Source organism: Engraulis encrasicolus, chromosome 10 (genome assembly GCF_034702125.1).
Source record: "Engraulis encrasicolus isolate BLACKSEA-1 chromosome 10, IST_EnEncr_1.0, whole genome shotgun sequence".
NCBI lineage: Eukaryota > Metazoa > Chordata > Actinopteri > Clupeiformes > Engraulidae > Engraulis > Engraulis encrasicolus.
The window spans coordinates 48,073,425-48,091,642 of record NC_085866.1 but is presented as its reverse complement, the minus strand read 5'-3'; the positions used below and the strand labels follow the sequence as shown (position 1 = coordinate 48,091,642).

Sequence of the window (18,218 nt, the reverse complement as noted above, 5' to 3'; positions counted from 1 at the left end):
TAATTCTGAGTGACTCAGCCTCTCTGTGATGATCTTATACCTGGACACCTATATTGTCCGTCAGTACAATTCATTTTGAAATGTTCTTCTTTGTTGTTTTATCTTATTTGGATGTTTACTAAATTTCACTGATCCCCGTCCCAACTCTTTTGAGACGTGTTGGATTTATCAAATTAGAAATGAGTACATATGTCCCCCAAAACAATATTTTTTCTCGGTTTTAACACTTAATATGTTGTCTTTTCACTATTCTCCATCTAATGAATAGATTGAATGTTTTGAAAATGATAGCATTTTGATTTTATTCACTGTTTACCAAACGTCCCAACTTCATCGGAGTTGGGGTTTGTATTTAGAGGGGCCAGGCAAAAATTATACTATATAGGGGGTCAGCCAGGCAAAAATGCCTGGGCCTGGGCCTACCACCAATTCGAGAGATCAGCTCTACAGTGCACTCCACACCTCGACAACATACTACCGCCAAGTCCAGCATTAACTGTGGATCTCAGGCACTCATCACAAAAAAGAGCGATTTAAGAGTGCTTACTTGACTCAGATAAAGTTTTGTTGAGGTGCTCTTTGGATATGGAGAATTGAAGATGCTCTCTTTTTAAAGAAAAAGAAAGAAATATATATGAATATATATTTTCATGGCTTGGATACGTTTCAGCAGTCATGCCTTCTTCAGGGAGTCAAACTAACTTTGGGAACTCTGTAGATCAGTAAATACAGTACTATGCACACCTTGATCGCCACTACCACCGAGCTCAGCTTCACAGTAGTTTTGTTTATGTCCAGCAGTGCGCGGCAGAGGAGGGAGGGAGAGGCAGGAAGGGCGAGGGCGATTTATGGTTGCTTAGAGAAACGAGCTCCATCAGGATGTCCATTGAGTGCTCACTCACTCACTCACTCACACAAACAGTGATGTAACGTCTGCCTCTGTACTGTCCTGTCCTGAGAGCCCTCAATAGCAGTGGTTCTCAAAGTTGGGTCCATGGCACATTGCTAGGTTGTCCAAGAATTCTCTTTTACCATTAAATAAATGGAAACGCTAGTGCAATGCAGGTTGAAGCTGATTTACTATAATACAGTCATCAAGTCAAATTGGTTATTCCCACCTTCATGTATATTTCAGGTGCGCGTCGCGCCTTCAGAAGTTTGGCACTGATGATGGTCTGAAGGACCGAAAACATTTTGCATGATGACGCTGGGTAGCACTTCTTTCTTTCTTCATGCATTAGAATTATTTCATTTTGCATCGGTATCAGTGGTGTGAGATTTCCATTTTGTTGCACTATTCCCGCCCTCATGACATTGATCAGTAGTGACACACACTGTTAACAAATTATTTCAAGCTTTCATAACCCTAGACATACTGTATACAGATGCCGACAGGGGGAACAAAGGGGTATTTGTGCTGGGCCCAGGTAGAGAGGGGGCCCAAAATTGGGTTTCCATTACATTGTATGTATTGGATCGGGGGCCCTTTCAGGTGACTTTGTCCTTGGCCCAGCAAAAGCTGTCAGCAGCCCTGCAGATGCAGTTGAGGGGGTCATTGAGGAAAAACTGCTCCATTAGGGGAACCCGGTCCAAAAAAGTTTGAGAACCAATACTTCAGAGTGAAGAGTCTGCCAGGTCGGCTGCTTGAGATGCTCCTGTGGAGATGAGTGGCTTGTGTATATTTTCCTTAAAAGCTCAGATGAGGGGAGATAAGGAAAAAGGGCCACAGAGCTGAAAGTGCAGCACATGTTAGTGAAGCGGAGGTCTGATGTTTAGTGCGTTGCTCTTAAGAAGGGTTGTAGGTTCGAATCCTCCCTTTACCTATACACCTGCACCTATGGTTGAAGTGCCCTAACCCAGTGGTTCTTAACCTGGGGTGCGGGCACCCCCTCGGGGTGCGCCAGAGATTTCAAAGGGTGCGCAGAATTTTGTTTGTGTGGAGGTTGTGACCAAAATTCTGTTTCCAAACATTATAATTAGGTCAAATTAAGACGAAATTACATGAAAAAGCATGTTTTGGTCCTATTGTAAAGTCATTAAAGTAGGCTATTGATAATTTCTAAAGCAAGAACCATTGTAACTATTCACTTAAATCATTTTTAGTGCGTAAACTGCATATACAAGTGTAGACGTTTGGGTTGGGGGTACGCGGCTTGTCTTGGGCACAGGTTAGGGGGTGCTTCAAGAAAAAAAGGTTAAGAACCACTGCCCTAACCCAACACAGCTCCAGCACTTTAACCAATGTACCTAAATAACCGTAAGTTGCTTTAGTGAAAACTGTCTGCTGCTGTTGGAGTGAGTGGCTCATGTATATTAAGATGCTGATTTGGGAAAAAGTCAATGGAGCTGAAAGTGCAAAACATTTTTTTTCCAGAGATAGAGTTTGATACGTTCATAAAAGTGTGTTTGATTTGCCTTTTAGGGTCTTAGATTCATCCAATGGAAACTCTTGAAATTGAGTTTTAATACTTGACCTCCACTTCTATTTGTCAAATGAACCAAATAGGTTCCTGTATGTTGCTCTACTCTGAGACATTTAGGTTGAGAGATGGGATAGCATATTTTCAGATGTGTATAAAGTAGATGTAGACGTACTTTTGCAGTGTATCAACCTCAAGAACAGTTGTCTGGTGTATAAACCATGTTAAATTGTGCACTAGTGCTGTAATTTCATCAGTACGCGTATTACACCTCACTAATTTATAAAATTCTGCACAAAAAACCCAAAATACAACAAACAGAACAAACCGTGACAAACAGAAGGCAATGTTATAGGCTAATCCTCCTGGATAAAAGTGCCTTGGGACTACCCCTCATCAGGTGACGGCCAAAGCCACTGTGTATGTCCAGCAGCCTCGTGGTCCATCAGCCTCCACTGCCCACTGAAGTCAGTGGTCATAAATAACCCCCTCCTCCACCACGTAAGGCCACGTCAGCCAGAGAGGAGGCCAGCCTCCGGTCATCCCGACCCCAGCCGGCCATGGGGTATTTTAGGGTGGAAGTAGTGGGGAGTGGTGCTTGGGCTCCCAGCAGCCTGTGGCGCAGATGTGTATTAAGTAGAAGTAGAAGTGAAGTCATGATGTAGTTTCAACACTACTACATGGTGTGTTACCCCAGTTATTCTGCTGTGACCAATATATTACTTTTATTTAACTTTTACTCCACTTTCTGCACCTCTGCTGTGGTGTCAGTCTTCTGTTGTTTCTGAGTGGGGTGCATTGCGTTGTCGCGTCGACAGTCTCCTGGGCCCTGCAGCCCCTGTGTGTTGGCCCCCTGCGCGGCTGCGACTGGGCGAGAATGACGCACGCAGTCTGGTCTGGTGGTGTGAGGCAGCCAGGCAGGGCTGGCCTGCCTGACTAAATAAGGCCTACGGCACAATCAGCTGGGAATGCAACAGCTGATAGCCAGTTCCCCGCTCTGCTCTGCTCACTCACTCACTCGCCTGCCTGCCTGCCTGTCCACCGGCCTGCCTGGCCGGGTCGGTCCACAGACTAGAGGTGAGGTTGGCCAGCATAGCCAGACAATAACATGAACTGTATAGTCTGGGCTTGCACCATAGGCAAAGTTACCGTGCTAAGCACATCCCAATGACTCGCTTCACAGTTTCAAAACTAGACAAAGTGGTGTAAACTAGAGGACAAAGCCAGATCGTATTCATGTCCCAACCACGACTGTTTTGAAGCTAGACCAACTTGCTAGGCAAACACAACATTCTGCCAATTGGGTTTGGTCGCAACATGATCTCTCAGAATTCCGTGGAATGGACACAGATCTTTGGGACACCTAATCCGTGTCCCAAAGATCCGTGTCCATTCCAAGGAATTCTGAGAGATCAGGCTGTGTGGTCAAGTTTACCAGAGATGAGGGTCTGGGGGATCTGATCTGAGCGCCTCTCCGCTAAACTCAGGCTGGCAATGTTTCGCACTATCTGCTCATTACTACATGTATTTGTAAGCAGAGATGTAAAGTAAGCGTAGAGGTACTCTGACAGTGTATATACTGTACCTAAGAGTGGAATAACTGACCAGTTTGCTAGTATACTGTAAAACATTGAAAGCCTCTCAAACGTAAAAAAATAAGTTGCCCTGCTCCCTTAAGTTTGTAAGTTAACTCAACTCGAGGCATTCTCAAGTTGAGTGAACTCTCAAACTTAAGGTAGCAGGGCAACTTACTTTTTCATGTTTAACTGGCTGCAATGTTTTACAGTGTACTAGTGTACTAGTGTACTAGTGTAATGTAATACGTACAGTAAGACAGCAAGGCCTGAAGGGAATATAACTAAGGGAATGAGGCAAAGCACAGTCTGACTCTGCAGACTGACGGACAAGCACACAGCTCTGTCAGATAAACATGGGCAGTCTGCTACTAAAAACAAACGTGCCCAGTCGGCTATTAATAGCCCCTGGTTTGGAGTTTCTGCGTTGCCCATAAAGTCTTTATTTAAACCTGTCTGTACCTCTGCAACTTCACACGCCGGGTTTGAAATGGGCTATCCGTTTAGCCCCAAACAAAGTGGAAGGAAGTTTTGTTAAAGGCCATCTGAAAGTAGTGGCTGACCTGCACTTGAATGTTGAGGTCATAGTACATAAGTCCTTTGGATCCCACATACCAAGTGGGGACTATTGTTGTTTCCTATAGCTTCCACTTTACACAGGGTTCATACCATAACAGATACTATGAAGCACCAATGATTTCTATTGGTTTAAATCCTATCAGCCAGATTGAAAACATAAAGTTGCTAAATTGGAATTTAAAAAAATCAGTTGGGGGCACATCATGGCCATTTACTTCTACAAAAATAACTATAAAGATAACTACAACTTTGTTTTAATTGTGCCATTCACATATCAACTCTAACAACAACAACATGCTGAATGATATTAAGATCAATTTCAGACAGATTTTCTGAACTATAAAAGCAATATGGGCCAGAGTCCATTAGGATATATAAAAGCCATCCTCTGCCAAATTGAGCCAATGGAAATATTGTTGGTCATCGTTGTAGATGGCTTTTTAAAGCACACTGCCATATTATTTTGAAAGTGATAATCAAAGATTTCATTTTGATATGAAAGTGATAAGGAGAGCATGGTGCAACCATCCTCCCTCACACGGAAGTGTATATTTACCACAGACACAAAAGGGGCCACATGAATTGAGTTTTTAATTGAACTCAAAAGCAATTTTGTGATTGTTTGTCTTGCAGCTGTGCCAAAGCAATCAATTCACGGGAAAAACCACGCCTGAGGAAAAGGTCAATGGCAGGACTTCATAAATCAATACTGAACTATTCAAATTGATTGATTGATTTGCATCACAAAGTCAATTTTTAAAACCCATTTATTGCACCAACAGTCAGATAACTCAACCCAAAAATGCTGAACCTTGGCATGATGTTAGGTCGTCTTCAGTTTCTCATTGACAATGTGCATTGCAGTGCCCTAATAACGCACACCGTTCTGCTGTTAGAATACTTTTCATGTTTGCGCTGTGGCGCAACACGCTAAGCCCCCCACATTTAGGCTTGCATGTCCACACATGGGTACCCCGGTTCGAGTCCAAGCAGGGTCATTTCCCGATCCTCCTCTGTCTCTCTGTCCCATTCGCTTCCTGTCACCATCTTCGACAGTCCTGTCAAATAAAGGCATAAAAGCCCCTAAAAAAAAGAATCCTTTTCGTACTAAACTCGACAATCTACTATCGACTATGACAATGGACTATGACATTACACAGAGTTTTAACAGTAGTAATACATTACGACTTGGTCATTGTCACTCTGGTGACATCAAATTCACAACAGGAGCCATGTCTTAATGCATTTTAATGGGAAGCAGCAAGCAGGCCGCCATGGCATGCGCATGCGCATGCGCATGCGCGCACACACACACACACACACACACACACACACACACACACACACACACACACACACACACACACACACACACACACACACACACACACACACACACACACACACACACACACACACACACACACACACACAGACAAAACCTCTTATCTGCAGTAGACAGCAAGATGATATGAGACAGGACCAGGGGCATTACAGGATGAGTCCAAAAGGACCTCAGAAAGAGACACCCACCCACTCATCTTTCGCCCCCCTCCCATCCTCAGGCAGGTCCCCCAACCCAACCCCCCTGCAGCAAAAGACAAAGCCAGACACAGCCATATACAGATATTTCAGTCCGGAGCCAAAAGCAGTTATCTATTTGTGAATTGTTGGTGTCCTAGATGCTTTAGTGGAGAACGAGTCCTTGGATGTTTACTACTATGGGTGAGCACACAGCAGTAGGCCTGCTGGTTTGACTCTCACGGTAGACAGGTCTTGGTACTGTAGCAGAGGGAAAGGCCACTGGGATACACAGATATCACAAATGCCATTTGAAGAGAGAGAGTTCAGTGTGGATGGCGTTTGAAGTGAAAGGATCAGAGAGAGAGAGGGATAGACGGGGGGGTTCAGAGGGGCGTTGAGAGTGCCATGCTTGATTTATTTGTCTATCTTTGTGTGTGTGCGTGCGTCCATATGCTCAAGTTTGTGCTGCACAGTATGCTGTGTGTGCATAGACCAATTTGCTGTTTGTGTGCATGGACATGTACTGTATGTCTGTGTGTGTACACTATGTGTGTTTGTGTGTGCATGGGTATTTGCATGTGTGTGTGCACTGTATGCACACGCTTGGAGCGAGCTGCAGATTGTCAGCAGGAACAGCCATCTGTTACAAAAAAAGCCCCTCCTCCCATATTTCTTGGACACCTTCTAGTCTATCCTTCCATATTTCCTGGACACCTTGTCGACAAACCCACTCGACCACCCACTCATCCACTGGAGACTGTGATCTACACCCCACTCACCCACCCACTCACCCACTGCCTCTCCAACCCACTCAGGGCAGGCACCCTGGCTGCCTGGGCCAGGCTCTGTTGGCCAGATCAATACCTCTGAATCTTTCATTGAAGGGAAGGCCAGTGCATCACCGCTCTTGATGCGTCTTAATCCAGCCTCTGGTTGAACTCGAGGCATTAGCAATCAAATGTGCTGAAGCATGTACATACTCAAGATTTGAGTCCTACCGCTGGGTGGTCACTGGAGACAAAAAATAGGAAATTGCTTACATACATAATTTTGTAATGAAGTTGACAAGCAAATTTACAGACGAACAGGATATTATGGAGGGCAGTATGAGATATAATGCCATGTATGGCCATGGAAATCTGTGTACAGACGGATGGTTGTGTGTGGTGTTTTTATCTTAGCAAATATCATTAAAGGATTGGCTTGTGGTGGGTTTTACGTAGTAATTGGCTATGTACCAAGAGTAAGACTGATGTGTTTATCAAGAGAACATGTAAAAATAGGCCAGCTAAAGATAAAAGAGCTGAGCAGTCAGTAGCAGGAGCTGAACTTGAGGTCCACCAGTCAATGGCCTTCAGTCATCAGCTCGAGGGTGCTCAGCCTTGACCACACACGCAAGCACGCACGCACACTTCCACCTTGGTCCTTCACCCCCACGACAACCAACACATACACGCACACACACACACACACACAAACACACACATGCACACACATGCACATACACACACACACCTGCACGTGCACGTACACGCAACACACACACACACACACAAACACACACATGCACACACACACACACACACACACACACACCTGCACGCGCACGTACACGCACACACACACACACACTTCCACCTTGGTCCCCCAGACCCCCACCCCCACGACAACCAACACACACAAAGACACACACACACACACACACACACACACACACACACACACACACACACACACACACACACACTCTTCCACCTTGGTCCTCCACCCCCACGACAACCAATACACACACACACACACACACACACACACACACACACACACACACACACACACACACACACACACACACACACACACACACACACTCTTCCACCTTGGCCCTGCACCCCCACGACAACCAACACACACACACACACACACACACACACACACACACACACACACACACACACACACACACACACACACACACACACACACACACACACACACTTCTACCTTGGTCCTCCACCCCCACGACCAACACCAAACACACACACACCACCACCATCACCACCACCAGACCACAGTATCAGTTCCGGTGCCCAGGGACCCTGGTGGGGGTTAGAGGGCAGGACCCCCCGGGGTGTGTGTTGACTCAGTGTGGACAGGTGCCAGTCCAGGAAGAGCACCAGGAAAAAGCAAGAGATGCTCTAATTGTTCCACTTTAAGATCCCACACACACTCTCTCACACACATACACACACAACCCAGACTCAATCCAATCCACTACCACCACCCTACCACCACATACACACACACTCACACACAGGGAAGCTGACAGAGGGTGGCAAAGGGGTCAGCTGCCCCAGGTCCAGAGAAGAGGGGGACATTACATTATATGTATTGAGAAGGGGGCCCTATCAGATGATTTTGACCCGGGCCTGGCACAAGCTGTCAGCTGCCCTGCTCTCTCTCTCTCTCTCTCTCTCTCTCTCTCTCTCTCTCTCTCTCTCTCTCTCTCTCTCTCTCTCTCTCTCTCTCTCTCTCTCTCACACCACACACACACACACACACACACACACACACACACACACACACACACACACACACACACACACACACACACACACCAAACTCAGAACAAACCATCCACTGCCTCCACCAGCAGCAGCAGCAGCAGTACATCTTCCCTCTTCCTCCCCCCACCCCACCCCACCCCACCCCCCTCCTTTAGACTCCTCAAGTGGATGCAGCTATTTCCAGCCTGGTGGCTAGCGTTACAGGATGCCAGGCATTCAGAGGGTAATCTCTATCAGCGAGGGGGAAAAAAAGCTGGCCTGGACATTCTGCGAGTAAACAATAATCAAGAACGGAATGGACGTCGTCGACTGACTGCTGTGTCAGAGTTAGAGGAAATTGCATTAACGAGGTAGTGGGCTAGCTAGGCCTACTTTGCTGCCGTTCTAATCTAGACCTTTACATTGAGCTCCGTCAGGAGCTGGGAATGCTCCTTATTATCCAAGGTTTAAAAAGTCAGCACAGCGCCATTACTATTTGGGTAGCAGTTGCTAAGTGCTAAATCATTCAGAAGGCCTATGGGCAGCCTAACCGGAACTAGCAGAGAGGAAATGCATTGGGAGCATGAAAAACGTTGAAATGGACTGGGTTAATGGATATGGTGATAGGCAGTATAGTCAGGCCTAGCAAGCAATCTGGAATATGCCACTACTACTATTAGCCTTTGAAGAGTACCACCACCACATATATGTCATTTGAATTTTGCCAACATTTCCAAGGTCTCTCTATGATGTCAAGGATTTTGCGGGATTTTTTAACACTGCGCGCTATGGAGTAAAAAAAGATAAGGACTAGTCCTGACATGTACAAAAGAACACCAATAAGGAAGGAAAGCTTCAGCTCACACCATCAATATCAGCCAATATCATGCAGCTTGGGGCTTGATACTGTACAGTTGCAGCTGTTCGAGCAGCAACATGTTACCACAGAACACATCAATCATTTCATCATCAGACAGGAAGAATCACCAAAGGGCACAATTTTGTCAAGACTTTGCATGCCTTTTATGTGCTCTTCAGACATGCTTTAACACCTTTGCGCAGAGCCTATGTTAGACCTTTACTGTCACCAAAATGGTAATGTCTATGCCTTAATCTGTTACTTGAGGCTCTGGGTAATGTCATAGCAATGTAGTTGAGTATTTTCAGCAAATAGTGAATAGGCCCTCCAGCGACCCCACTTGCACTAAGAGGCTACAAAAGCTTCAACTACGAGTGTGATTTTCATCAGTGCTGAAGTCCATCAGACTTAGCAGATAACATGGAGACATCAGGAATTAGAGCCACAGGGTGTCCATCTGCTGTGGGCCAACTGGGCAGAGAGACAGAAGAAGAGAGGGGGACAAAGGGTTAGGAGGGGCAAGAGAGATGGTACAGCTGTACTTGACACACATGCATTCGGTACACATACAGTACGTAGAACAGATGGAAGTATTGGAAGTATGGACGTATTGGAATGATGACTGCACTAGAATGGAAGTATTGGAATGACTATACCATTAAAAAATCTTTCTGCCAAATAACAGTGTGCTACTGGCAGTAGTGGTTACCTGCATTCTACTGTTTCTACACCAATTATCACCTACAACTTAATGCTGTTTAATGTTTCACTACAATATTTCAACAGTAGGTGTGCTGTTAAAATAGCAATACTTTACAGAATTTACACTGTTACAGTACCGTAAAACTAACAGTACCCTAATATAGATGCAGCTTACAATGGGGCTAGTCTAGAGGAGTTGTGACCAAAAAAACCACATTTGGTTTTGATATGTTATGTGAATGTTATAATAGACGGTGGTAATAAGGAGCAATGTTATCTAAGGCATCAACATCGACATCAACAACGTCATACTTTGGAGGAAACAAGTTGGTGAATAGAAATGTTAGTCTAGCATATACACAGAATCACTATACATCTTTATTTGTGTATCAATGTTATTACACTCTGCCATCCAACATTCTGTCCATGGTAAGGTGTGGGTGGGTGAACATCTCTGGAATGTAAACACGGTTTAGGGTGCATGCTACTTCAGTAGCAAAGCAGAAAATCCGCTCTACTGGCTTGTCAAAACTTTAATATCAGGAAAAAAAAAATCATTATTAATGTCAGGACAGTGGGCACAAGTTTTGTCAATCGGCCAGATATCTCGCTCTGTCTTTTGTATGCTATCTGTCATTTTCCACGGTTTGACACTGTAGTGTTTGGCTTTTGTGGGGCAATGTGTATTGGCCGTCATACAGGAGAAAACTGGCAGAAATGTCAGAAAAGGACCTGTGACCGTGCTCTGGCGTCATGTAGTACATTCAACCTTTTGGCTGCTGTGGCATTTGCAGTGAGAGAGTGAGCGAGCCTTCAGTTTGTGAATTGCTAGAGTAATGGCAGTTATCCAACAGACTCTGTAAAAACAAAACCTCCATCGCTTCTCTCTGTCAGTACCCCTGGCATGGATCACAGACTGTCAGTAGCAACTTGTCGGCCTCATTTTTCTGTGTCAATAGCCATTGGAGGAGCGTTCTCTTTCCTCTCTCTCTCTTGCTCCCCCCCTTCTCTCTCTCTCTCTCTCTCTCTCTCTCTCTCTCTCTCTCTCTCTCTCTCTCTCTCTCTCTCTCTCTCTCTCTCTCTCTCTCTCTCTCTCTCTCCCCTCGTCTCTCCAGTGGGGCCGGGTGGCCTTTAGCTGTTTGCAGGCCCATGCCCCTGGCCTGGCGGTGTCACTTTCAGTGCGGGGTCCTCAGGAGCTGTGGATGCTCGCTGCAGCTTTTTATAGAGCGGACAACTGCTGCAGCCGTCCCGTCGGCCGGAGTAGCTTTCCAAATGAAGAACAGCAGCAGGCAATAACAGGCATGTCTTGGAGGAAGAGTGGAGTAGGGTAGGGAGGGAGGAGTGAAGAAGTGGAGAGATTGGCTAGATTTTAAAAACAGCTATGGGACAGAACAGTAGCATCTCCGTTCCTCAAAAAATCACATTACTGGATTGGATCCTTCACAGTGGTTTCGTCTTTTCATGACAATACAATAACAAGGCAATTCTGAGACAACAGTTCCTCACAGACATATGTGTGTGTGCCCATAACATATAGGTAACGTAATAACAAAATGACTGACACACACAGTGTGTGTATGTGTGCCTGCATCTGTGCGCTTTTGCATATTTGTGCATTTATGTGTGATTCATCCAATTTTATAAAACACCTCAGTGAGGGGTGGTGCAGTTTGAAGTTGATATGACAGTTCCAGACGTAGCCATGAGGGGCAGTGTGTAGTGTAATGTAATGAGGGTACTATGCAGCCATTGGGCCAACCTTAGCTTTGTTTATGCCAATGCCCCATCGTCTGTAGCAGCCATGTCATTTACTGTATACACAGAAGATGGCACTTACTTTATGCCGGTGATGTCACCTTGTTCCTGTGATGTCACTCCGTCTGTGACCAGGGTGGCACTTGTTATATAAGAGTGACATTGCTCAAAGTCAGCTTGTTATGTTCTCATACCAGTCAGCGGCTGTGCGGCTGTGGGCTTGCAGACAACTGTTTGCATGACATAAGTGTAGTGCCAAAAATGTTGATGGCATTACATAGTAAGGTAAAACATGAAAGGCGAGGCTGCATTTACAGGGCACTAAGAACATGAGAGCACACTGTAGTATGATGTGAAATGTGATGTGTAGGGTTTTCTCCTGGATCTTTTTCAGAGCAGTATTTTGGCGCGGTGTCATCTCAGGCTTAAAGTGATACTGTCCCATTTTTGGAAATAAACTTATTTTGCACCTCCCCTTGAGTTAAATAATAGGGTTTTACCGTTTTACCTTTCAACCATTCTCTAGGTATGGCAGTGCAAATTTTCCCTCCAAGCTTGCAGTTAACATTCAGTCTTATGAGACCAGTTAGCTTTCCTGGTGAACCAGTAGCCTGTAAGTAACAGGCTACTGGTACACTGCCCTTTCACGCCTCTCCGCAGGCGGGGTTTAGTCAAAAGATGCTTGCACGCGGTTGGAGCAACCTCATATGAATGACATGACACTTCGACCACTCACGTTGAAGCTTTGTGACGTAGGACGTGTCGTCACGTAAGCGCTGCCAGGTCGGGAACCAAAACAGAACAACATCCTTTAGAAAATCAACTTGAGGTATTTTGGATAACACCGCTGAAATTACTGCTTCCATCCCGACGCATGATAACTCCTCGCACGCCGCCATTACTGTTGTGATTCAGGGAGGGGGCGGGCACAGCCGAACTACCCTGGGGGAGGGAGTTGCGTTCGATAAACGTCATACCCACTGAAATCCCTCCCTACGATCCTGATTCGTCGTGCTGCCCCGTTTATTTCGTAAACGGAGGAGGAGAGCGAATCACAGGTGTACCAGAAGGTTTGTGTAGCCCAGCCCCCTGGGCGTCAACACATAGCTTCTGGTTCACCAGGAAACCAGTCAGCAGCCAGCTTCAGAAAATGGGACAGTATCACTTTAAATGCAACAGAGAAAATGTCTGCCAAACTTCTGACGTGGTTTTTGAGGTGCTTCTTGGATGAGAAACCTCAGGAAAAAATACACCACACATAGTTACAGTATAGCGGAAATTAAAGAAAACATTCATTGCAATTTGGCACCTGTGTACAGTGGCGTTTTTAGAAGAAAATTACCACAGGGGCCTGAGAGGGGCCCACATGTTTTGAGGGGGGCCCATGTACCTTATATTCTTCGACCTTACTTTACTTACCTGACCACCGTGCGCTCTCTCTCAAACGCACACGCGCGCGCAGGAGCGCGCACAACACGAAATACACAAATAACGTGTTAGATCACACGCAGCACCTGGAACTAAACCAGACCCGGCAGCAGCAAAGAAATATGAAGGGGGCGATTCATTTATGAGAGGGGGCGGTAACGGAGGGCTCGTGTATTAGGCCACTGTCGTGTATTAGGCCGTTGTCAGACCCTGTCAATAATGATGGAAGTAATTTTTACTACTATTTGAATGATCTGAACAGCTAGACACTCACGCAAGCATGCACACCCACCGAACCCCAAATGTAGGCCACTTCTACACACCTAGGCTACTACACACCATGAACACACCCACACACCTAAACACACACTTTCAGTGTTATTTCACCTCAATCATAGTGCAAAACAGAAGCAAAGGCACAGACGGAAAAAAGTGTTTGTGTCTCCAAAATGTGTGTGTGGTGGGTATGTTTGGGTAGCCTACTAAGTTACACATAACGTTATAAGTCGTCCCCATTCTAAGCATTCAGTTGCACGTTGCGTCTCAAATGCGAAACATTAAGATTAACATTAAATCCACAAATCGTGGATTAACAGAAACGATTTCCAAGCATCCGGTGACTCTTCCATCACATTGAAGACAGGCTTACAGATATTTTGTTTTTTGATGGACGCGTCAGTGGCTGTTGTCCACACAGGCTAGTCACACACACGCGCGCGCACATACACCCTCACACACACACATAGCCTGAACGAAAGTCGATTGTTGACTGTCAAACAGACACACGCATGCTGCCAGAGTAGCTCAGTGGTATCCTTCACAGCACCAAAATCCATCCACGAAACCAGCAATCTGACTACAGTACTACCAAAGATAGTGCTGTCAAAATAACTTTTAAGTGGTGAATGCATTCACACAGGTTACTCAAGCATCACGCGACTCTAAATGTGCACTCCATTGTATTGTTGTTTTGACATGTTTGCATTTAAATAGTCTACTGATTACAGCAACATTTCACACTATCATAGCGTAACAAACCAAGAAAAAGAGCTGAACCTGCTTCAGCGAAACTACTTCTCCACAGGAAAAACACCCCAAGTTCACATGCCACAACCGGCTAATAAATACCCGGTAAGCAAACATCCTACTTTAAACCACTGTCTTGATCGCAGGACTTCTCGCAAGTATTCCACTTTAATCCAAACGGTTTACACACTCAGTAGGCTACTGCTAGCAATGGGGATTTGCATTGCTAATTCATCTCGTGTATGGTAAAACATTTTCTTGCGTTTCTTCAGACATTAGTAATGTCACTCATACCCACATCCAAAATGTGTCGCAAATTATATTACTTCACCTATAAAGAGATACAACAAATCAATGTTATATCAAACCCCATTACAATTGAAAACACAACTATTAGCAGAAATCTGGTGGCAGTAAGCAGATTTTTTTTGTATGAGGGAACTTTGGCAGTAAACTGGATGACGTACCCCAGGCTACGGTGTGCTTTAGGGGACAAACATAAGAGGTTGCCGCTTCAGACTTGAGCAAGTTCATAATTAGACCTATTGTTATTGTGCCCATTGCCCAATTAACACATAAAGGCTCAAAACTATTTTAAACATATTTATTTTAGATAATTCATTTGGTTTATGTGTTAAATACGTTATACAACTCAATAGCTCGTATTTCACCACATTTCGAGCTTTTTTTTTTTGAGAACTCACGCCTAAGGGGGCGTTTTTTTATTATTGATCATACATCATCATACAGGGGGGGATTAAATATCATACAGCTGGCAAAACTGAGCATAATACATATAAGACAGGCAAAAGGCAGATAATTCTTTGCTTTCAGTGCATAATGGCATGAACACAACTGTCGTTCCATGCGAGATCACGAAATAAAAACGGCCCCACTACTAACCCTGCCGTATTCACAAATGGCCAATAGATGGCGCCAATGTACCATAAATGACCAAAGAAACATTCATTTTACACAGAAGCTTCAACTTACTGTATCATTGTTCAACATGCATGGTCAGAGTAGGACCACCCACCACATGACAGCTTCTGTTTTGTTAAGCTTGGTTTTAATATATATATAATAATAATTATTATTATTATTATAAAATTACGTAAATTCAAGTAATCATTAATAAATGTATTTATAACACAGAGCAATGCATTCTTTACCAAGTGTGATTATATGAATAAAATTTCATCCCTGATCAATACATTTTTATCATCATTGTGCTTTACACCAAAAACAACACTCCATCAAACCGGGTGACATTGCCAATTTACTTTAATATGAGTAAAAACAAATGTGAACAAATCTTAGGACAGCCACAGTAAAGACAAGCAGAAAAATGATGCATGCTGCCCGTCATCTTAAAATAGTAAAACATATTCAATCTTCCAACACTGCTTAATAATGTAAATACATTTTATATATTTGAATATTTGCCACTGACAACAACTGGACATTGTAGGCTACATTCTCCTCCTGGAACTTACAATATGTATTACTTAACATTTCATGACTCTGAACAAGGTATCACTGGATAACTGATCATGTATTACAGAAGAAGTATGCTGGTATTTCACATTTTGGGCTCTTAATATAAAACCGTACTCCTCTATGTCACACATCCTATAGCATCTACACAGCATATGTGGGGAGGCAAACACACTTTCAAACTGGAACTATTTAATCTTCATATTTTGAAGTATTAACACGATGTTGCAGCAATACACACACACTAAGGTAGGAAAAGAAGTAAGTGCACCCTTTGTAATTTCTTACAGGAACTCCTGTGCCATGAGAATGTTTTTATTAAATTAGGACGTATCTTTGATTACCTGTAGTCATATTATTTTAGACAACTGAGTTATATTTCACAGATGACCGAGTCTGGCTGCTACCAGGCAAGAGATACTTTGAATAGAACCTATTTGACAATGTGTAGTAGGTCCTATCGAACCCATGACATTACACTGTGATCCATCAACATTCAGGAGCAGATAATTATAAAAAAATAATTGGTAGTGCTTCTATTTGGTTTTTCCAACCCTCGAGGGCCCAGCTCGAGGGTGGTAGTTTGCACTGCTCTTGACTCGACAGTGCTCTGCTGTCCCCAACCCTCGGGGGCCCAGCCCGAGGGTGGTAGTTGACACTGCACCCAAAGTGATGGTGCTTCTCTATGCTGTCCCCCACCCTCGGGGCCCAGCCGAGGGTTGTAGTTTGACACTGCACCCAAAGTGATGATGCTTCTCTATGATGTCCCCAACCCTCGGGGGCCCAGCCCGAGGGTGGTAGTTGACAATGCACCCAAAGTGATGGTGCTTCTCTATGGTGTCCCCAACCCTCGGGGGCCCAGCCCGAGGGTGGTAGTTGACACTGCACCCAAAGTGATGATGCTTCTCTATGGTGTCCCTAACCCTCGGGGGCCCAGCCCGAGGGTGGTAATTGACACTGCACCCAAAGTGATGATGCTTCTCTCAGTTTCCACCCCTCGGGGGCCCAGCCCGAGGGAGGTTGCTGTCGCCCGAAATTGATGATTTAGAAATGGCTTTGTAACCTTTTACAGTCTAAAACATGTCAATTATTTTTTTTAAATTATAATCTGTTCCTGAGTTTTGATGGATCACACAGTCATGTGTTCGATATGACCTATACACATTGTCAAACAGGTTCTATTCAAATTATCTCTTGATTTGAAAGGCCTGGTAGCAGCCAGACTTGGTCAGCTGTGAAATACACTCACCGGCCACTTAAAGGAATATATGCACAGCATTGTATTTCCCACAAAACAACTTAGTTTGAATCGGCTTGTACACTGAAATGCAAGAAATTCAAGGGTGTACTTACTTTTTCTTTCTAATGCAGTTTATCTACAGATAGGGTGGTTACTGACACACACACACACACACACACACACACACACACACACACACACGGTTCTCAACCATTTTTGGACAAAAGCCCCCAGGACCTCATAAGACTCCCAATGCCCGCTTGATCTTGTCCTAAGATGGCCAGCACCCCCTTAGAATAAAAAATGAACTAATGCCCCCAATGACAACTAAGCACCAGCCCCTCTCAACTGTATCCTTCTCAATGCCCCCTGGGGGACTGTACCGACTCTGTTGAGAAACACTACTCTACAACAACAAGATTCTTCCATTGTGATGATGAGGTGAAAACATAGAGACTTTGTAGCAACGCAAAGAACTCTGCTGCTTCCGGGACCGTTTTGACCACATCCACTAGGACTAAATTAAGACAGTGTGCACTACAGTGAATGTAAAAGGCATATTTTGCCTTCTCCTTAATGCGTGCCTGTACGCCTGAGTGTTTACCACTCATAACGGCTGCACCATCGTATGCCTGGCCTATGAGATGGTTCTTATAGTCAAGACCATGACGTTCCAGTTTTATATGTAAGCCCTGCTGCATCCAGCTTCTCCGCACATTCAAAATGAAGGAAACTCTCCTTGATGACTCCATTGTAGTAATAACGGAGAATGAACGAAATCTGTTCTTTTTTTTGACACATCTTTAGTCTCATCAGCCATGACACTGAAGGTTTCACTTTGTTTAACTACTTCAATGATTTCTGATCGAATCATATCAGCCAAACACTCTAGCACCTCATTTTGAATTGTGCTGCTTGTATATTTTGCATTATGAATACTTGCCAACCTATGTTTAACAACTGCATCATGATTGGCAACTATATCAAGAATTTCCTTGAAGTTGCCTTTGTTTTTGGAATCTCCAAATTCAGCATGCCCTCTCTGTGCTATGTTTTGCCTAGTTAAGCAAC

At 44.5% G+C, this 18,218-nt stretch overlaps 1 protein-coding gene across 1 annotated transcript in view; it reads left to right on the top strand.

The window, feature by feature from the left end:
- jph2 (junctophilin 2) overlaps positions 1–18,218 on the top strand; it is a 42,848-nt gene that overhangs the window by 12,032 nt on the left and 12,598 nt on the right. The gene's annotated exons all lie outside the window — the stretch shown is intronic.